Source organism: Phocoena sinus, chromosome 16, assembly GCF_008692025.1.
Source record: "Phocoena sinus isolate mPhoSin1 chromosome 16, mPhoSin1.pri, whole genome shotgun sequence".
NCBI lineage: Eukaryota > Metazoa > Chordata > Mammalia > Artiodactyla > Phocoenidae > Phocoena > Phocoena sinus.
Window position 1 is genome coordinate 83185148 of NC_045778.1, and position 22006 is coordinate 83207153.

Below are 22006 nucleotides of genomic sequence, written 5' to 3' on the forward strand. Positions count from 1 at the left end.
CCTTATGGGAAAGGCCCCAGTTTTTGAGTTGGATAAACTTAAGTTCAAAACCTAGCAGATAGGAAGTGGAAGCAGATTCGTAATACTTCGTGTAAGCACAGCATCAGGAAGCACAGGAATCAGCTTCTAGAAGACACGTCCCTGATCTAACGGGGAAAGGTGCTTCAGTAACCACACGCTTTCAGTCTTCTCCCGGCCCCATTCCATGCTTCTCTAAGGGATCTGGGAACTCAATATTAATAACCCTTGTAGGATGGACGAATGAACGAGTGAATGGGTTAGATACACTGTAGCACATTCACGTCCAGCAAATCGTGACCTGAGAACTATAGCAGTACCTAAAATCTGACTTTTATGATTACAGGAACCCACAGGAGCTGGGTTTCTTTGTTCGCTCGTACACTCACTATCCCAAGAAATATGTACTGAATGTTAATTATTTTAAATCTCCATTCTGTGTGCTAAAAACATGGACGAAAATAAGAGACCAAGCCTCTGCTCCCGTGTGGCTCACAGTTTCAGTGGAGACAGACATAAACGGGTAAAGTAATAAAAACACGATAGGCACTGCAAACCGTTTAAAGGGAAGATAAAGCAGGAACAGGCAGATATAGATGAAGTGCTATTTCAGGTAGGATGCTGTAACAGTCAGGGCCCCAGCAGGTCAGAGAGGGAGGGCAGCCTCGGAGGGTTTAAAGTCAAGAGACCTAGTGAAGGAATTACTTACAGAGCTATGTGAAGCATTAAGGAAAGCCAGAAGCAACGGTGGAGGGCCCAGGCGTGGGAACAGCATCAAGCCATTTACATCTTTAAGCCTGAGGTGGGCGAGAGGAGAGAGCTGTGTTTCCAGAGCCTGCCAAGGGCTGTAGCCACGGAAGACGGTCTGAGTAATGGGAGCTGCGGCTACACGCTCACTGCCAGAGCCAGAGAGAGGTAACAGGCCAGGGTTACAGAGTCTGGTATTCGCTCTCCTCCCTCCTCCCCCACTCACGTGGGTGCCTCCCGTTGCTGAACCCACCAGAAGCTGGAAGGCAGGGGGGCCTGGGGGACGGAGTCGGTGCCTCCTGGGTTGAGAAGGGTGGAGAAGGGGATACAGAGGGGCAGATTCAGGGCGACCAGCACAGGTGGTCAAGAAGGCTATTCTGATGAGGTCACACTTGGGCAGCAGCTGAGTGATACAGAGGCTGAGCCACGTGGATGTCTTGTGAAGAAGCACCTGGGCATGGGGAAGCATCGTGCCAAGGCCCCGAGGCAGGAGCATGCTTGGCGTGCACCGGAAGAGCCAGGAGGTCAGAGGGGCTGAGGCAGTGTGCACAAGGAGAACAGGAGAGATGAAGACGGGGCCAACGGGACCTGGTCACGCAAGGCGCATGGCTGTGCTCGGGCATCCACTTTAGCCTGAGTGAGATGGGGAAGCGCTGGGAGAGGGACATAATATGGCTTTAAAAATGATCATTTTGACAGTTTTGGGAAGAGCGGTTTGGAGAGAAGCAAGACCCAGCTAGAAATCTATACATTTATTTGATGAACATTTATTGAGTAGAGTTCCCCGTGCTCTACAGCAGGTCCTCACTAGTTATCTGTTTCATACCCAGCGCCGTCTATGTGTCAATCCCAATCTCCCAATTCATCCCACCCCCGCTTTCCCCCCCTGGTGTCCACACGTTTGTTCTCTACATCTATGTGAGCTGGATGGTAGGGAAATCCAAAAGGGAGGGGATATGTGTATACACGTGGCTGGTTCACTTCGCTCTGTAGCAGGCCCTAGCGCAACACTGTAAAGCAACTGAACCCCGATAAAAAATAAATATATATAAAAAAGGATATTCAGTAAAACATTTGAAACCTTTACAAAGGTACTTATTGAGTACCTACTAATTGGCAGACATCGTTCTAGTACCTGGTGGCATAGCAGCGAACAAAACACCAACATAAAAGCATACAATACCACTTACTTTGTGAAGGTTTGTGCCGTAGTCCAGGCAAGAAATCAAAGTGGTTTCAGCTAGGTCATCATAAGACAGTATGAAGTGGTTGGATCCTTGATACATTTTGAAAGCAGAGCCATTACAACGTGCTAGTAGATTGGATGGCATGATTGACATAAGGAGAAGAGAGGGGCCGAGCGGGCCTCGGAGCCTTTTGACCTGAGTGAACGGGAGAACGGAGCTCCTGTTTCCGGAGATGGGGATTTTGCAGGAGAGCTATGAGGACAAGTTAAATATTTGTTTGGGCATGTTTACTTCAAGTTGTCTGTTGGACACACAGGTGGAAAGGTTGAGGGGCCCTGGGTTCATGGGTGTGGGGTGAGAGAGGACAGAGCTGTTGTTCCACACACACGAGCCCTTAGTACAGAGATGGTCTGCAGAGCCGTGGCGCCTTACATGTGGGACCACCTGGTGCATGCACGTGGGAAGAGAAGGCAAGAGGCTCCAGGGTGGAGCCCAAGTGCCAGCCGGATGGAGAGGGTCCGGGGCACAGGAATGAGGGGCTGCAATGTAGGAGACGGTCCAAGAGAGATCAGGACCTGGGAGCCGAGAGCAGAAGGGAGAAGGGAGGGGCAAGGGACCAAAGGCTGGATGTGAGGGCGGCAGGCCGATGAGTCACGGGAGGGCTGACCGGTGGCCATGAGTTTGGCAGTGTGGAAAGTCACTCGGGACCTTGGCGAGCACTTGGGATGGCATTTCATTAACCTCTAAAACGTCCGCATGAAGGAATCCCACCCTTAAGAAAATAATCCTGAGTCCAGGGTCTTTCGGGCGGGGTCCCCGAGCACCCTGTCTGTGGATGGGATCCCTGCCCTAGTGCACTTACCGAGGAGGGTGAGCTGCAGCCGGGACCCCAGAGCTCTCGTTGTGCTGGGGCCCGCCAGCTCTCCTGGCCCCCAGCAAAGCTCTGCCCACCTCTGCTTCCCCGAGCCGCACCTTCTGGAGCCGTTCAGAGAGGCCGCCGTGCAGTGTCAGCCCACCGAGGACCGCAGGACCACTTGCTGCCGTCCGAAAGAGGGGAAGCACCGAATCACATTTGACGCCGTAGCAATTTGTAGCTCTGACGGCAGATAACTTATGAGTGCCCAGTTGCTCCTCGTGGAAGTTTTGAAAACCCGCAGACAGACCAGAAGCCACAGGGTGCTCAGTGGGCCAAGCACCCCTGTCTAAATCACATTATCTCATTTTACTAGTTAATCTGCCAACACCTGCCTTCCGATCCTCACCTGGGTGCCACCAGGCGGACAGGTGAGAGAGATGCTGCGTGGGAGCCCAGGCCAGCTGTGAGGCCCAGGTCACCCTCCTCAGAGACTTCTCCCACATCTGGCAGGTGATGGGACAGGCCTTCTCCTTCTTCCAGTGCGATCTCGCCACGGTCTTAAATTCTGGTGCTAAAACATATGACAGCTTTTCTCTTCTTCCTAATAAATTTGAAGTCATAAAATTGCCTGGGTGAAAGCAAGACAGCGAATGTTTTACCACCAGCCATCTAGTGGTCGATGGCAAACTGGAGCCACTGGGGTGCGTGTCAGCATTTGGGAGGGGCAGGGGTGGGCAGGGGTCAGAGAGAGGGGGAGAGGAGAGCCAGGGATCCAGACTGGTCCCTGGGACAGCTCCTTCCCCAGAACAGTGTCACCTCCAGGATGTAGGGAGGTGGCCGAGCCATGGCCACCTGGAAAGGGGACTGGATGGGAGCTTGGGGCTGGGCTCCTCAGACGCCGGAAGCCCAGCCTCCCCGGCGGCAGCCTGATGCTGTGTCCTGAACACAGTGGCAGGGGGGTCATCGGCCAAGCACAGGAAAGCTCCCTGTGATGCTCTTTCTAAGACCCTCAGAACTGGCCATCGGGAGTGAAGATGCAGCCTGGTATCTCTTGCTCTGGAACTGAGAGAGAAATGGGGCCTGATTGGGTATTCTCGTCTGCACAGAATTATGGAAGAACACAAATTCTAGAAGAACACAAATTATTAATTAATTATCGAAGAAAGGTAGTTTCTCTAATAATTTCTGGAAAACTTTTCTAAGTCACCACACATAGTTACATTTAGGCATAAATGTGTCCTAAAATTTCTTGACCAAACGGTCAAAGGGATTGGACATGAATCCAAAAATACATCAAAACAAGTAGGATTTGGGAGACTTTAGAAAGAGGCTTGCGGAAACTGTGGCCATATTCTGCACCTGAGTGTGGCCAGGTCCTCTCCACCTTCCGCTAGATGGCCAGGTCAGTGGGGAGTGCCGCAGTGGACAGGCAAACAGACAAGAAAGACAGGTGCCAACATGGCAGAACACTGCCAGAGAACTCTCAGAGTACGAAGGAGAAATATATAACTATGTCTTTTCAACTGTGATGCCTTTTGGGAATAACAGACCCTCCCGTCACTAATAGGGGACCTAGGAGGCACCTGATGCTGTAGAGATTCAGACCTGGAAAACGGAGGGCTCTGAAAGGCCGAGAGGGAGCCCAGGAGGACTTAGCCCAGGGTCTCGGGGAAGCCCTCATGGGCAGCGGTCACCTCTAGCCTCCCCAGCCTTCCCGGCACTCCCCTAATCGAAAAGCTGTCCTTGGAGGCTGTGTTTTCCTGACCCTGGGCAGAATGGCTGGCGTCTTTGGGCTTTAGGGGACCTCCCTGCCGCCCCCTGCACTGCCTGCCCCAAGCTGGGCCCCGGCAGGATTGGACTCCACCCTCCGTCTCCACTTTCTCTTTGGTTCTATCTGTCCCCTTGGCAGAGTCGGGGACAGAATCTCCTGCTGCCCCACGCTGTTAACCTGTGACGAGGGCCAGCACGGAGGCCCAGTGCAGCGTGACTCTGGGCCACATCGCCTTTCTGAGCCGAGCCCGTGTCTTGATGTGAAGACGGCTGCGCTCCTCCCGTCCCGGGGTCCAGGGGGGCTGCCGGCGCTGGGGCCCTCGGCACCGGTTCCAGCCTCACCTCTCTGTCCCCCACCCCAGATGGAGGCTTTACTTCCTCTATCTTCCTGGCTTCCATCCACTGCTCTCTTCCTGATACCTCGTGGCCACTCATCCTTTCCTCACTCTTCCTGTAGGAAGGTCCCCAAAGCCAGGGCCCCTCACGAGGGGGACTGAGACCGACCAGGAGGTGAAAAATCCAGAACTTCGTGGGTCCGTGAACCACCTGGCTCGGCTGCCCCACCTCCCGCCTCCTGAAGTTTGGGGCGAGAAAATGAGAATCCCTCACGGCAGCCGTCATCCCTCCTGAGACCCACCATGAAACCTCCCCAGATCAACTTTTTAGTGCTCAGTGGGGATACAAAGTTGTTTGCATTCTTTCCCATGATCCAATCTTTTGCTATGTTTTTTCCCTCCTGATATCTAGTCTAAAAAGTACAATCAAAGGCCAAACATTGGCAAATCATAAAGAGATGAAGCCCCTTGCTGGGCCAGGTGAAGGAGGGCTGCTGGGGACCCATAATCCCAGATCCATATGCGACTTGACAGAATAATAAACCGGGTTTACTGTTGCCGTGACGACCCTCTGGAATGATGGAACGCGGCTCGGTTAAAGATGAAGTCGCAGTCACTGTGCCCAGATCCCAGGGTGATGGGCTCCAACTCGATGCCTTCATTATTTTTCCTTAAGAACTTGTCAGCAAATATTTGGGAACTTAAACCAACAGTCACCCATATGCTTAAAAGGTGCCCATCGGAGGAGCCAGCCACTGCACGAGGTCGCACTGCAGACGTCTGGCATTTGTGGGGAATATGCTGGAACCGTCCAGAGAACAGGCTCACCCCGCAAATCCCACTGTAAACACGTCCAACAAAGGTGGCGAGGGTCTGCACCCTTCTGCATCCTCTCTCCCACCCTCCGCCCAGACGGAGCCGGGCTGGGTGCCTATCTGTTGGGAGACCGGGCTGGCAGCCTCCACGCCAGCTCTGAGGTACGTCCGATTTCATTGTAGATGAGGTGCCACCAAGTTCCTGGGCAAAGTCTGCTTCTGCCGATGCCCTCTTATCTTTCTGAGCCTCCATGTTAGCCGTCCCGACCCCCAGTCACTAGCCGCGCAAGGCTCCGAGCACTGCTCCCCTAAAACCTTATCACACCCAAGATTGTCCAAACGCCCCCGTCCTTCCTGTTAGAGTCCATCCCAGGACTTCACAGCCGCCCGCGGCACCTGGGATAACCTGGGGAACCAGCTGGAGAGGTACTTACCTGTGAGAGAGAAGCAGGTGAGCGCACCCCGCGGCAGTTTGTGGTGCCTGGTCGGGGTAGGACGTGAAAGCTGTCATGAGTTTTCCTGTCCCCTGTGCCTGGCCCCGTGGCCAGCCTCCTTCGGGGCCCTCCTGGAAGATGGCCATGAGGTCCACCCACGTGTACACATCAAAGACAGCTTGTCATATGAAACGATGGTTAATCATTTCATTACATCATCGCTGCCTGCGGAAGCTGGGTGATCGCTCCTGGGGTGCCTCCACGTCAGGGCCAACAAACTACAGCCCGTGGGCCAAACTCATGCCTGTGTTTGTAAACAAAGATTTTTAGGGTCACAGAGCACTCACCATTTACACTCACACACAGCCTGTGTCGGCTTGCACACGGCAAGGGCAGAGTTGGGAGGTTGCAATGCCAGCCGCACGGCCCTCAGAGCCTAAAATCATTGCCCGGACGCTTTATAGAACAATTCTGCTGACACCTGGGCAACGCGTCTCAAATTTTCTCGTGAAGCACCGGTGAATCTCCTTCACATTTTAGGTCTGGAGTGGGGCCTGGGATTCTGCATTGTAACAGGCCATGCTTGTTAGTAATAAGTCCCTAAAGCAGTGGTTCTAGGTCCCAGCTTCCTGTCTGAATCACTTGGTCAAGCTTCAACAAACCCCATGTCCAGATGCAGCTCAAACCAGCGAGGTGGGAAGGGATGGGGTGACACACGAGCATGGGTACCTGTTGGCTCCAGGGCCGCAGCAGGAGAGGGAGGGGCCTCGGCCAGCCCCTCTTGTCGCTGCCCGAGAGTTTCTAGGATTTCTAGGATCTGTGCTCCCCCTTGTCACAGTGTTGCCCTCTCTGTGGAGGACAGTGCCTGGACATTCCAGGGAGCGCATTGGGAGGCTTCCTGACGAACGAGGGCACATGTCTGACGTCACCTGGCCACGTCGCTCGCGGTGTGTGTGTGAACACAGCTCTGGGAGGGGCCGGGGGGCCGCAGGCAGCAGCTCCCTGTGATTCGCTCCCCCCCGGCCCCCGGGTCCACTGCTGCAATGTCCACATCTCGCGGGGCAGCTCGGAAAGTGGACCCTGCCGCCCTGAACACGGGCAAGTGTGGGTGAGTAATGTTATTCCAGATGTGGTCCAGATGGGATCGCGCAGCTGGAGAAGTGCCAGCATCAGCTAACCAGGGAAGCCGCATGCGTTGTCCTGGCTGCAGGCGGCTTGAAGTCGGTTATAAATACACTCAGGAGGGAGAAGTCTTGCCTTGTTTTTTCCCATTTTCTTAAAACTAATTCTCATCAGCCACACTGGCGATGTAGGTTTGAGGACAATTTCTGCGTGGGGTTTCTCCCCATCACTGTAACGCAGGGCCTTGGGCCTGGCTCCCCGGAGTGGAGTGGGTGTGACCTCCCCAGGCACAGGCAGTAGAGGGGGCATCGCCCGTAGAGGATTTAAAAGCAAAGCCAGTGATAAAATACTCCCAGACCTTGGCCCCATCTTGGAACCCACGGGGTGTCTGTCGGATCAGGGGACTGTAGTGGACCAGACATGATTGCTAAGATGGCCAAGATGATGACCATGTTGAATGATCAAATCCCCCTGCCCTTTTGGGTTCCAGGCAGAACTGCCAAGATCCACCCTCCCCATATGACTTGGATGAGACTCAGATGCCCTCTGGTTACAAGCCCAGCCCCCGACCTGAAATTCCCATTCTTTACCTCACTGATGATTAGCTGAACTGTTTGTCCCCGCTGACAGATCTGGATGAAATGCCTACTTGACCAAATGTTAATCAGCTGTGGGAACCCACTTGGAACCCCAGAAATGATAAGAAAATTATTTTAAGCTGGAAACATTTGAGAATAATAGATGTAGAAAGAAGCCTCCTCGGAGCTTCCCTATTTTGCTTAAAGACAGTGACTTCCGGCAAAAGAGGCTGCCATCAGTTCCCTCTTTAGGGTGGGTCTGCTTCCAGGGGAGAGATCGAGAGTAGACCTACCACAGTTCCCCTCTCTGGGGAGAGTCGTGGCCTTGAAGAAGGACCACTTGAACCTGCATAAACAAACATTATCACAAACTTTCTTATTTCTCATTTATTCTCCTAAAAACCCGTTTGTCTTTCCTAAAGAAATCTTTTTATTCTTCCCCCCAAAGCTTTTTCTCTCCCATCCCTTTAACCTACTAACTTAGGTATATGAGCCCCAAGTTCTACCCAGCCTATTGGATTACTCACCACTGAGTATTCCCACGTTGCATATGTAATTTTTTCTCCTGTTAATCTATCTTTTGTTGGTTTAATTCGCATGCCTCAGGTACAGAACCTAAGAAGGTAGAGGAGGAAAACTTTTTTTCTCCCCAGCACAGGCTTCTCTCTTTCCTTGAGGCCCTGAACTTTGACCAGCACTTGGATATGGGAACACGGAATGCTTGCTCCCCGGAACATTCCCCGATTAAATGTTCCATCACACCACCCCCTTACACCCAGTTCTTTCTAGCCTTGATTACGCCTCCCTATAGAAGAAAATCTCTTTCCTTCTGACCTCGGAGACTCCTGCAGGTCTCAAGGTCTGAGATTCTCCCTACGGCAGTAGCCCACCCCAACCCATTGTAATAATCCCCTTGAAGGAAGCCTCTCCCTCTCTCGGGTTTATTTCTCATTGCCAGTGATTAGAGGCACAGTGATGCCACAGCCTGGCCTGGCAGCCACACCAGTGACCCCCGTGGAGCTGGCTGGGTGGCTATCTCATGTATTCAAGATTGCTTAGGTGGTACTGTGCTCTCTGAAAGCAACTCAACGGCAGTAGCTTAATTGAATTGTGCTCAAAGAACGGGGAAGCCTTGAAACAGGCAAAGCCTGAATCTCGTAAAACAAGGTGAGCGTAATGGTCGGTTGCGTCCTGTCATATCATCTTGCAGAAGTCAGGCCCGTTTTGACTCAAATCTACAAAACTTCCACAGTAATGCTTCATTACCGTCACAGCCTCAATCACCGCAGCCCAGGGAGGCAGGAAGGCTCAGGGAGGCCCATCGAGCGTCTAGACAAACGTGGCGTCCCTGAACTTCACGCACTTGGCGAGTGGGAAGGGCCACTCTGAACCACTTTAATTTCCACTAATATACACGCCCTGTCATCTTGTCTTCGCTTTCTCCGGGGAAGAGCAGCTTTGATTTCTGTTTCTTCTCATTCTCTTGTACTTCTTACTTTATATTAGAAAACTCTCTTAGGGTATGAACAGAAGACTATTTGAACAGGAAAAGAGCAGGGTTTTGTGAACACGTTTTCCCAATTTACATTTTCAAGTTGAAGAGGCCTTGAGATCTCAGCCTCCCATGGAATTAGAGCCGGAAGTCAGTGGCCATAGAGAGTGACCCCCTTTTCCAGCCTCTGGGCTGCAGCCCGAGCCCTGGCAACCTCCCCAGTGGAGCCTGGACCACACCCGCCCCTCAGGCCTACCCACCTTCCCACACGCCACAGGGCTCTGCGGGGACCTTTTGCATTTTCCGTAGGGTTGCTGGAAACAGGAACCACGAGCAGGCCAAGCCGGCAGGCTGTAGACCTCAGAGGCAGTCATTTCCTCATCCGGACACCCTGAGGGCACTGCCGGCCCCATCACCTGCCTAGAGCAAGATGGTGGAGGTGTTGCCTGGGTCCCCAGCAGGGTCTGCAGCCGTGGCTCCATGAGTCAGCCTCAGCCCCACCGGTTCTCAGCTGCCTCCTGTGCTCTCTGCTGACCTTGAAGTGTCACTTTGACAATGCGACTTTGAAGAAAGAGCCCGTCAACCCACGTGATATAATCTGACCCGTGCAAGATTGTTCTTGTGGCCTTGATTTGCTTGTGGTAGAAAGATTTCCTCCTCAGTGAAACATTAAGTAGCAGATAAACAACGTCTGATGTATTTGAAGTTTTAACAGTTGGGACTTGTCACCTTCATATTTGAAAAGCAGCCTTTGTATACATGTTACACACACACCAACACAAAATGCTTCAACCTAAGAGACATTCAGGTCTTCGTTCACCTGCTCTGATCCTAGACTGTGAGTCTCTGCAGCCGTTCTAACTATTTGCTGAGGAAGCCATTACCCAGGGGCTGAGGGGGCGTCCTCACTGGCGGCTCCAGGTCAAGTCCCTTCCAGCCAAGCGTTCTCCGAACAGCCCCACGTAGGCCCTCGATCTACAGTTAGAGGAAATCTTAACATCCGTCCAGTTTGACTATGTAAAGGCTGCGTTCTGCCCGCAGGGTGCAGGGTTTTAATTGTTTATAAAACACACTGTCCTATCTCCAGGACGATGTCGGGGAAGCCCTCCCCCCGATTCCAGACGTCAGAGACGAGGAAGCCGGGGCGACCCCCATCCTACGCAGCCCGGCCCCCCTTCTCCTCTGGCGGCAGCTCCTGCGGCTGCACTGCGGGCCGGGAGGGAGGAAGGGCCAGGCCGGGGGACAGGGCTGGCCAGAAGCAGTTCTGAGTCAGTCTCAGACCCACGGAGGGACTCGCCACTGCTCAGGCCCGTGTCTCAGCAGCAGAAACTTCGAGAAGCCCCCCCGAAGGAGAGCCAGCTGTTGTGCCGACAGTAAATCAAGGAGGAGAAGGTCAGTGTCAGAGGAGGCCAGACAGGGAGCTGGGCTTTTACCCGGCCAAGCGCTAACAGGACCCGTCCCCAGGCAGCGTCCGTGGAGACCCCGTGGGACGTGGGGAAGCGGGCTGTTGGATGATGACGCACAGAGTAAAATGGATACACACGAGCCTATGCTCATTTACATCCTACTGACAGAGATAAATGAGTAAATAAATGCAGGGGACGAACTTGCCGTACAGAAGAATTTCAGATAATGTATGGACATGCTCCCTCTTCCCCCAGGAGGGGGGGGGTGAATTCTGTGCCCCTGGAGCATCGGCTGCACTTAGTGACTTAGTTCCCAAAGAACAGAAAGTAAACAGGGAAAATGGCACCTTCCTGGGGGAGACCCCCTCAGACCCCAGCTTACCCTCGAGATCGGGGCTCATGTCACCTGGATAAGCTAGGTGTGTGAGTCACACACCCCCTGCTATACTGTGCCCAGAGGTCTCCTCACCTCCAGGACCCTCCCCCCAAACCAGCGACCTCAGCGTCGTCATCAGGTAGAACATCGGACAAACCCGAGGTGAGGGGCAGACGTCAGGAGAGTCTCTGCAAAACTGTTGGAGCTAAAAGACAGGGAATGACTGAGAGCTGGTCCCAGATTGGAGGAGGCTGAGGTCACGTGACGACTGAGCACAGTGAGGGTCCTGGGTGGGGTCCTGGGACAGGAAAAGGGCAACTGGTGAGTCCAAACAGAGCCTTTAGTTCTGTTACCTGTGCTGTACCCACGTGAATTTCTTAGTTAAAAAGTGAACCTCTAAACGTGAGACGTTAACATAAAGGAAAACTGAGTGCGGAGTAAACAGGAGCTCTCTGAACTATCGTGGAAAATCAAAAATTATTCCATGAGAAAAGCTTATTTTACAAAATGTGATTAAATGAGTGAATGGATCCGCCGATGACTTTGATGAGAGTGTGTACGTTAAGAGGCCCTGGAATCTAAGGAAATGGTATAAATGAACTTATTTGCAGAACAGAAATGGACTCACGGACATAGAAAACAAACATGGTTACCAGAGGGGAAGTTGGGGAGGGATAAATTAGGAGTTTGGGATTAGCAGATACACATACTGTATATAAAATAAACAACAAAGACCTATTTTGTAGCACAGGGAACTATATTCAATATCTTGTAATTACCTATGATGGAAAAGAATAAGAAAAAGAATATATACATATGTAAAACTGAACTGCTTTGCTGTACACCTGAAATGAACAAAACATTATAAATCAACTACACTTCAATTAAAAAAAAATTTTTTTAAAAGGCCCGACCAAAGGAAAGGAGGTAGATAGTCCAGAGTTCTTGCAGAAGTGTACAGTTTGCTAAGTGTAACATGTTGATACTCGCTAATCAATACCTACAGTCACCATTTCCAATATCTGTTGATTTTCAAGAAGTTCTTTCTCTGAGTACAATAGCAATCATAACCTTGCTGATTGAACTTAGAGAAACATCTACGTGCTGGTTGACACAATGACAGATCAGGCTGCATCATTAACTAGTGTTCAGCTTGACAGGGACACACAGACTGACCTTAAAGGGTTTCTTCTAACCTGGTCATCAATGACAACAGGCTGCCCGCTGCATGCATAGCTTGTCTAGGAAGCCGTTTTCTCTGTTCTGAGTGGATACGGGGACTCATGTTTCTGGACAGACTGAGTGTCTACGGTTCTGCTCACCAAGTGCGGCAGAAATGCTTGGCCATCACATACAGAACACACAGAAGACACTGAAGAGGGGGAGAAGAAGACAGACCAGTTAGAGACCCTCAAGACCCAAGGAATGACATGAAGATGAGTGCCCTGGGTTTTCTTTTGGCCTCAGGTACCCCAGGCTGGACGTGGGAGAAACCGGAAACCCCCAAATGCCAATAAGTACAGACCAAAAGAAGACCCAACCAGAGCTTGCTTTTGAGACCAGGGAAGGGGTGGCCTTCTAAGACAAAGCTACGAGGCCAAGTGCTGGTGAGGTCGTGGAGACACTGGGCCTCTCATGTCCTGGCAATTACTTTGGCACCGTCTTGAAAAGCTAAACACATGCTTACATGCGACCCAGCCACACTCTTAAACATTTCTCTCAGGAAAATAAAGAAACATGGCCACACAAAATCCTGTGATCAACAGTTCGTAGCAGTTTGATTTGCGATAAGCAGAAAACTGGGGACAGTCGAATGCCCCTCAATAGGAAAATGATTAAACCATATACCGCTTGACCATAAACATGAATGAACTACGTACGGGTGGACACATCGACTTGGTGGATCTCAAGGGCACATCCCAAGTAGGCGACCCCAAAAGGTCACATGCTGTGTGATTCCACGTATGTTACATTCTCCAAGTGACAAAAGTACGAGGAGGAGAAAGGATTGGTGGTGCGGAGGGATGTGGGCACGATAGGCGGGGGGCGTGAGGGGATCCGTGTGTTGGTGGGACCTTTATGACCTTGATGGTGGTGGAGGTTACGTGAGTCCACACGTGATGTGATGACTTAGAACCTCACCCTTGGTGCCCACGCCCAATTCCTGGGTCATACTGTGCTGCAATTACGGAATATGGAACCACTGGGGAAACTGGGTGAACGGTTCATGGGACCTCTTGATACTACCTCTGCAACTTCCTGCTTCAAAATATAAAAGATTTGTTAAAGAAAATGGGGAGAGATTACATCTTTTTAAATTTTTTGATAGTTATTTTATTTATTTATTTTTGGTCGCGTTGGGTCTTCGTTGCTACACGCGGGCTTTCTCTATTTGCAGCGAGCGGGGGCTACTCTTCGTTGCAGTGTGCAGGCTTCTCACTGCAGTGGCTTCTCTTGTTGTGGAGCACGGGCTCTAGGTGCGCGGACTTCAGTTGTTGTGTTGCGTGGGCTCAGTAGTTGTGGCTCGTGGACTCTAGAGCACAGGCTCAGTAGTTGTGGCGCACGGGCTTAGCTGCTCCGCGGCATGTAGGATCTTCCCGGACCAGGGCTCGAACCCGTGTCACCTGCATTGGCAGGTGGATTCTTGACCATTGCGCCACCAGGGAAGTCCCAAGATTACATGTTAGTATCGAACCACATTCACCTCAAACACGGGAAGCATGTGCACCCGGATTCTTGGGTTGTACACCCTTGCTGCCTTTCAAGGTCATTCGAAGTCCACCCTCAGTTCAGGTCTCAGCCACAGCTCCTGAGGCCGGTCACCGTGCATGCAACTGTCGTGCAGGTAAGTGTTACTTAGCACGTGGGAAGAGCTGACATCTGTGCTGCATAGAGGCAGTGACCAGGGAGACTGTGGCCTTGACTTTCTACAGAAAAACCATCGGGCAAGGAAAAAAGGCAGCCCTTAGATTACAACTAAGGTAACCCCTTAGTTGTCTTAAATTCTCGACAAACAGATATTACTCCGCCTAGAAATGCAGCCTCTTGGAAAGATCTATAGGCATAAAAGTTATGTCTATATAAAACAGCTGTCATTTAGAAAGAAGCTAGCAATCTTAGCAGACCTGCGCGTTCTTTCAAGCTTGGAAAATTCGTAATTAACATCTGGGCTGAGACCACTCACCGGCACTTGTGTATTTGGGATTCAGAAAACGAGCCCTGGACGCTGAGTGCGGGCTCCTTAGCAGGGATGGCAAGGATGAGGTGAGCAGAAGCTGGACTGGCTCTTGCTGTGTGAGTTCCCTGGGGCGGCTTAAGCACCAGCCCACAGGCTTGTGGCCTCCAAGCACACACACGCGTCACCGTACTGTTCCGGGGTCAGGAGTCCACAGTGGACGCCCTGGGCTGATATCAGCATCAGCAGCCTTCTTCTGGAGGCTCCAGAAGGGAACCCAGCTCCTTGCTGTTTCAGCTCGGAGAAGCTGCCTGCAGCCCGCGCTCGAGGCCGCTCCCTTCCTCTTCAGAGCCGGCAGCGGTGGGTCGAGTCCTCTCGTGCTGCCACGTCTCTGGTTCTCCCTCTTCTGCCTCCTCGTCGCCGTAAGGACCCATGTGATTATGCTGGCCCCAGCCAGATAGTCCCGGACAATCTTCCCATCTTGAGGCCAGCTGATTCGCAACCTGTCTCCAGCGCCTCCTTCCTTTCCCTTTGCCAGGTAAAGGCAATATGTTCACAGGTTCTGGGAAGCTTTGGGGGTGTCGTTCTGCTGACCATGCTGGCCTTGCCAGTTAAGGCTGCCCTGGACCTCTGGTGCCACTGGCTCAGGGCCTGCCACCCGAAGTATCTGCTCCCTCAGGGCGTGGCCGCTGTGGGTGGGTGGGTTTGGGTTTCTTTTTATTTCTCGAAAGCGCACAGAGTTCTCACCGTATGCCCGGCATGGCCTCACGTGCCTGCATCTTCACAGCCCTGGAAAGGTGAAAGCATCATCCCCGTTTTACAGATGAGGACGGTGAGGCTCAGAGAGGGTACCTGGCTTGTTCACGTGGCTGCGCTGGGACTCATACCAGGTGGTCTGGGCCCACGCCCGCGGCTTCTGCTCCTCGCCTGTGAACTCACTGGAAATGCGGCGGGGGGAGACGTGAAGTGTGTGTCTACGCTGTGATGAGTAGGCCTTGATGGTGTGTCAGATCCCTTTCAACAGCAGAAAGCTGATGGAAGAGTCGGCCCGGCCTGGCCCGGCCAAGAGGAGCCTGTGGGGCTGGGTGGGCGGGCCGAGCCGGGAAGGGCAGCTCGCTTGCCTCGCTGCCCATCGCCGAGACCCGGGCCCCCGTTCCGTGTCCCGGGGCGTGGGGATGGGGAAGTGTGTCACCGCCTGCCTTCCCCATCCCTTCTGCAGAAAGCCATGCATAGGGGGTCTGCCCGTGGCTGCACGGCTTAGCTCTCTGCAGGCCCCTCTGGTCCCTCCTGCCCACCTGGAGAGGCCTGTAGTCCGAGGCAGCACTGGGGCTGGGAGAACGAGGTGTATTGGATTCGGGGGGAACAGGGGCTGGACTCTGAGATGTGGTGACGGAGGGATATGGAGCTGACGTCCACCTCGGGGTGCGTGCAGCCCCGAGACAGGCGTTCCAGGACCTGGAGGTGGTTTCAGATGACTTTTCCCTTTGTCGTCCCTGCAGCTCATCCAGGGCATTGCTTAGGGGCTGGGATTCCATAGACACAGCGGTGGAAATCCTGGCTCTGGGTGCGGAGAACAAAGAACATCTGGTGTCTTCATCTGGGTTTGCAAGGGGTGTAAATGGAGGGGCTGCTTTGCTGGGCTGAGGATAAGGCATGGCGTGGTGGGGACATGCCTGGAGGGGCCGGAAAGGGCGCCTAGGAAGGGTGTTCGGGGGCCTGGGGACAGAGTTGAGATGGGGGCCCAAGGGGCAGGTGGGGTCCTGCAGGAGAAAGGGGCCGGGCCCTGGGCTGGGAGGGGAAAGGCCCTGCTCTGGGTGGTGAGCGAGGGGCCCCCACTGTTGAGCCTCTGCTCCCCGGGGCTGTCCCCCGGGGAGTGGTCTCTGCTCTCTCAGATGCACCAGTGCCCGCCGCTGTGTTGGGTGGGTCTTCCACGTGCGTGGGCGGGTGTGGAAGGGGCGGTGCTCTAGCCAAGTTCAGCGGGTTTCATGCTGAGGGGCCCCTGGGTGGGTGAGAGCACAGGGTCCCCAGGCAGAAGCAGGGGTCTTTCCTACTCTCCCACCAGCTGGGTCTGCTCTGGCCCCGCCCTCGTGGAGCTGGTTCCCGCCAAGGCTGCAGGGCTGCCCGTGCAGGATGCTCCGGAGAAACAGTAGCCACATAAATGCTGCAGGGCTGCCCCGCGGGATCCACCCAGGTCAACAGCTGAGAACGTGCAGCTTCCCGGAAGGACCTGGGGCTGGAAGGAGAAGTCACTCCATTCCTGCAGGCGAGGGGGGCTTTCGAGGCCGCTGGGTCCTGCTGAGTGCAGCTGGATGCGCTCACGTCTGGCGGAGGAATCGTCCCAGCCAGGGCGGCAGGAGCCCACATCGTCTCCTTGATGCCCGTGGGGAAGGACCTTCTCACTGATTCTGGAGATGCTGCCAGAGAAGCTCACAGCACCCCACAGTGAGGACTCTGACCGAGGCGGGCAGTCGGCCTCGGGAGGACTCACGGGGAGAGAAGTGCCGCATCCTCACGGACGACGCCGAGACCCAGCGGGCGATTCACAGCCGCATCGCCGCTGATGTGGGGCCCGCGCTGTCTCCTGTGCCATGAACACCCTCTTTGCGGGGACTCAGCCCTGACCTCGGCCTCATCTGTCAGGGTCTGGAAGCTTCTTCCCTCTGCTCGTGACAACTGCACAGACAGATGAGGACTCAGGGCTGAGCCTGGCTCCAGCCTCCTTCGCTCTGGAGCTCCCGTCCAGCCTGCGTGGGGTCACGGGCACTGCCTTATGGGCGTCCTCGTAGGATTCGCCCTCCAAAGTGGTTCAGGCTGTGGACTGCACCCGACACACGCACTCCTGGGGCTGCGAACACACATGACCGGTCCAGTCTGTGGGGCACGGGGACCAATGGGCGTGTGGTCCCAGAGCGTCACCCCTGAGGGGGTCCCCCGGCACCCCACCCTGCCTCTACACTTGCCCCACAGGGCTCAGGAACCCAGAACTGGGTAGCCCTTGTTCAAGGTCACGTGCGTGCTGGGTCTGGGCTCCGGCCTCCCTGGAGATCTGGTTCAAAATGTGTGTGGGAGTCTCCCCGAGAAGGGAGCTGGGACAGCTCTGCCGGGAGCCGGCGGGGGGACCCCGGACACCGCGGAGCCATTCGGCCATCTGTGCGTGTTCCCAGGAAGCTTGGACGCAGGCCAGTCCCCAACGGGCTGGGAGGGGGGCCCGGCTGAGCTGCAGGGGCCCCGGGTGTTGGGGCACAGCCTGTGGGAGTTTGCAGGCCATAGGGAGGAGCTGGGGTGTCAGTGCCAGGGGCGCTGGTCGGGGGATACCAGCCCAGCCGTAGGGGGGTCTGTTTACATGTTCAGGACTGAGGTGGGATCGGCGCTGGGGCAGAGAACTCGGGGCTGCCGTGGCCTTCCAGGCTGGAGACAGGCAGGGGCATGGGACAGCCTGAAATGAGCCGGGAGCTCAGAGGGGGCGCCCAGAGGGCTGCGTGAGCAGCTGCAGGCCAGTTTGAGGGAAGAGGCTCGGACCCCAAACCTGGGGGACTGCTGGGGACCTTCCTTCCCTCCCACTGGTCCCCAGGGCGCCCCCTTGGCAGGACAACCTGGGGAATGGGCGTGTGAGCCCCCTGCCCCTGGTCACTGGAGGGGGGACCAGGCCTGTGGAGCTGCCCTGGCTGGAGGGCCCTCTGCTCCCCGCTCACCCCCGGGTGGGAAGCTGCCTGCACAGCCCCTGGAGGGAAACCCAGCCATTTCTGGTAAACCCTTGGAAAGGCTTTCTGCTGCTTTTGAAAATGGGAACTTAGCCAAAAGGAAAATGAAATGGAATGGCTTAAAGCTTAAGCACACCACTTGCTGCCTGTGGAAACTCCCCCGGAAGAGTGGAACACCTGCCATGCCATCCTCCCCCTAAGCAGAAGCTTCCCATCTCAGGGTGGGGTTGGAGGTCACAGGGTTGGGTCAGGGAGGAAGCACGTGGGGCACTGATTCCCTTTGTTCCCAGGTCGTGACTCTCCAGCTGTTGGCAACCCGCCCCCCTCAGTTCGTCCTCGGCAGGTGTGCTGCGTGCACGGGGGGTGACATGTCCCCTTTGAGCTGTCCCAGCATCATCCCAGTTCATCCACTCTCTACAGGGATGCTCCCACCTGTAAGAGGGATGGACCCCGGGAGCCCGTGGGAAGGACATCTGGGTGTCTGTCCCCTGCTCTGAGGTGGGCTGGCAACCGAGGGGGCTGTCAGAGTGGGGAGGGGCCTGTGGGCGTGAGAACCTAGGCTTCTTCCTGGAAACTGAGGCACGCTGCTCTGGAGGCTGAATGCCAGGCTTGTGGTGAGTTTATTGTTTATAAAGGTCGTTTGACAAGATTGACCTAAAATGTCAAAGTGAAAAGTTTAAAAGTCCAGATGTTTTGAATAACTTTTTTCTTAATAGTTGCTGTTCAGTAATACAAATCACAACTTGTATTTTGGATATCTTACTGTTTTGAGAAAATTGTTAAAATATGTACAATCGTTTTACTCTTTTGAAAATTAATATTTAATTTTTGATAAAATTCATTTTCTTACATTCTGAATGTCATCGAATTTTATTTCTAGTTCTATAATATTCCTGTCAAAAGTACACAGTTCTAAAAACTCTTGAAGTAACGTAATAATTAGAAAGTTTGCAGGAATGAAAGCAAGCAACACTGTTTTGTGGATATTGTTGATGGGATTCGTATGTCCCTGTTTTATTATTCACTTGACCTCACCAGGCAACCAACAGAGCTGTCAGCCACACGTAACGGGAACCAGTTCAGTCACCTTTGCTATTTCGCCACCTTTCGGTAATATACAAACCACAGATTTACACGTATTTTTCAGTGCTGTCATATGAGGTACACTTGTCAAGGTAGGAAGATGGATATATTACAGTATAATTTGATAGGTTGATTTTTAACTTGCAAATAAATACTTAGAATATGCTTTGTGGCCTCTATCTGTCCTGGCAGAACTGCTCCGTGGCCGTCCTTGGGCTAATTATTGTCCTGACCCTTTACCTCCCCCCAAAATCAGGGAGGCCTGCAGGCTGGTGACCGTGAACTTGGGTCCTCACCACACGGGGTCTGTCAGAGCGGCCGGCACAGAGCAAGGCCCTCATACACGTGTGGGACTAGGCAGTGGCCTTTGGGATCCTCCTCTAATTTACTCACTCCTCCCCAAGAAGCACTGGCCACAGTTACAGCAGGCAGACATGCCAGCGTGTGCCCTGTGTGTGTGTAGATGGTCCCACGCGTCCCAGGAGTTCGCCCGGCTTCGGAGCTGACAGTGTTAAGTCTAACTAAGGGCCTGCACCCTGAGCACCAGGCAGGTATTCTCCTCCCCAGGTGACTGACTCTGGGGACGCAGCACGGAAACTGCCACGTTTGCATCACGAAGCCGGGCTGGGTAGTGACAGACGCCCGGCCGCCGGGAGGAGAAGCTGAGACAGAGAAAAGGGGGTTCCCGGGCTTCAGCACAGGACCTCAGAACGGCAAGCCGGCCTTCAGAGGGTCATTGTCATTGGTCAAAAATAGAAAAGCCATCTGACATTATCCCAGCCCCCAGCAGAGGAGCGGGGCCAGACTGCCAAGAGGGGCGGCAGCGACCTTGTTGACTGGGTAACAGGCACGGTTAGAAGCACTTTATCGTCACTCCTGCCTCCCCGGTCTTCCCTCCTGCCTCACTCCCCCCTCCTTTCCACACGTGGCTAGTGGAGGCCTGGAGCCTTCCACAGGGAACCACGGCACAGAGGGGGCAGGAGTGCACTCAGCAAAGCACTGGCACCGAAGCCCACGGGTCTGTGGGAGGTTCTGCGGACCCTGGTCCCCTGGATGCGTCTGCAGTCTCCGGGGCTGGGGGCCAGGGTCTATCCTGGTTGGAGGGTCTCTGAGTAGAAGGAATGCTCGGAGCGGCCCTGTGGGCACCTCCTGGGCCTGGCAGAGAGTCTGGCCGTGGCCTCCACGTTCAGCCCCGGGAGTGGATGTGGACAGGCAGGCCAGTGATGTGCTGGGTGCTGCTGGACCACACGAGCCTGATAAGGAAGCCTCTGCCAGTTACAGAAGGATGGCTGGGGCTGAGAACCTAGGGGCTTGCAGGGGCCTTAACGGCGCCTTCCTTTGCCCTTTCGGTCCCCCTCCTTCTCCCCACCTCTGTGTGCCCAGGGGCCTGGCTGCTGGGACCTCACTGCCCTTCTCCCAGCGGGACAGCGGCAGCACGAGGAGGTGGGTGCCATCTGTGCTGACTGCAGAGTCCCAGTGTGGGGGAAGGCAGGCCGGGCCGAGAGGCGCAGCCCCTCCACACCTACATGGAGGCACCATTCGGCACCCCGGCCTCCGCTCCCTTCGCCAGTGGGCCCCGGGGGGCCGGCATCTGGCTCCGCCTTCCCGTTACTTCTGTTTGTGTTTGCGCCATTTCTTGGGTAACTGAGCTAACCCGTGAATTAAGGATGGAATTTGTACTTGTGCATTGTAAATATTGTGACTTTAGAACCAGTTGCATAAAGTATGAGGAGTGTATTTCTAGCGGAGCTCGTGTATTACCGTGAGTTTCATCGGGGGAGATAGGTTTAAGCGTTGTCATCATGAAGAAAGTACTTCATTTCTCCTTATTTTTAGTGCACAGTTCATTGGTTTTTGTTTTTTTTTTTTAAAGGGAGAAATAAAAAGAGTCCACGCTGAAAATGCAGAATGAATTCAGATCCGTTTACCTCTCGAGACGTTATCGTGGACAACAAGAAAAGCAAAGCTGGTGAATTGTGGGAAGACATCTCTGAAAAATCACAGCATCACTTGAGCCGGTGCTAAGTAAGTAGGTAAGGAGCGGAATGTTTTCATGTTTATTTACAGCTCAAGCGGTCAAGTCTTACATTTAAAAACTGTTCTCATGGGTTTTGTGACGCTGATTGATAAAGTGTGTAGGATGGAAACTGCTTTACGCGCGGGTCGGCACTCTGACCTCTGAGGGCTCCGCGCCGGAGCTGGAGGCCTGGCCCGTGCGCTCCACGCAGACCTGGCCCCATTCAGCCACGGCCGCTGGCCCAGGCCTATCGTAGAAACAGGGACTCCTGCCAAAATGAGCAAGTGCTGAGAAGAGAGGAGGCAGAGGCGGCCGTGACCGAGGCTCCTGCCTGGCGGCCTGCTCCCTTATTCAGTCACCTCCTGTGACATGAGGCCCTTCCACTGCCACACGCAGGGCACGTGTTGCTTCCAGAGGGTAATGAAAAAGTAGCGCACTCCAAGTGAGCTCGTGGCTTTTACCCGTTTCCCCAGAAGCCAATAGACATAAGGTCCCACAGAGCTTAGCAATTCGGCCTTCGTGGAACCATGTTTTCTAGCAATTCTGCCCTTGCAGCAGTGGCTTTGTCGTGACCGTCAGCTCTTCCCTGGTGATATCGAGCACGCTCTGAAAAGATACAGGAACGGACAAGCACACACCCGTGGTCCTTTAAAATATTCCAGGCTGCCGTCTGGTCTCTGTACTCGGCTTGCTTTCCTGCTCCATTCAAACCATCCTTATGCCGTGGCTGGACAAGAAATATTTAGCGGGAAGGTTATAGTCATGACATCACGTTTTATTCCCTCTGCATAATTGCTTTGGCAAAGAAAACCAAGGCCCTTTCATTTTCTTACACCTCAATGCATTTTCTTAGCAGCTTATTTCCTTAGCATCTTAATAATTCTTGCAATGGCG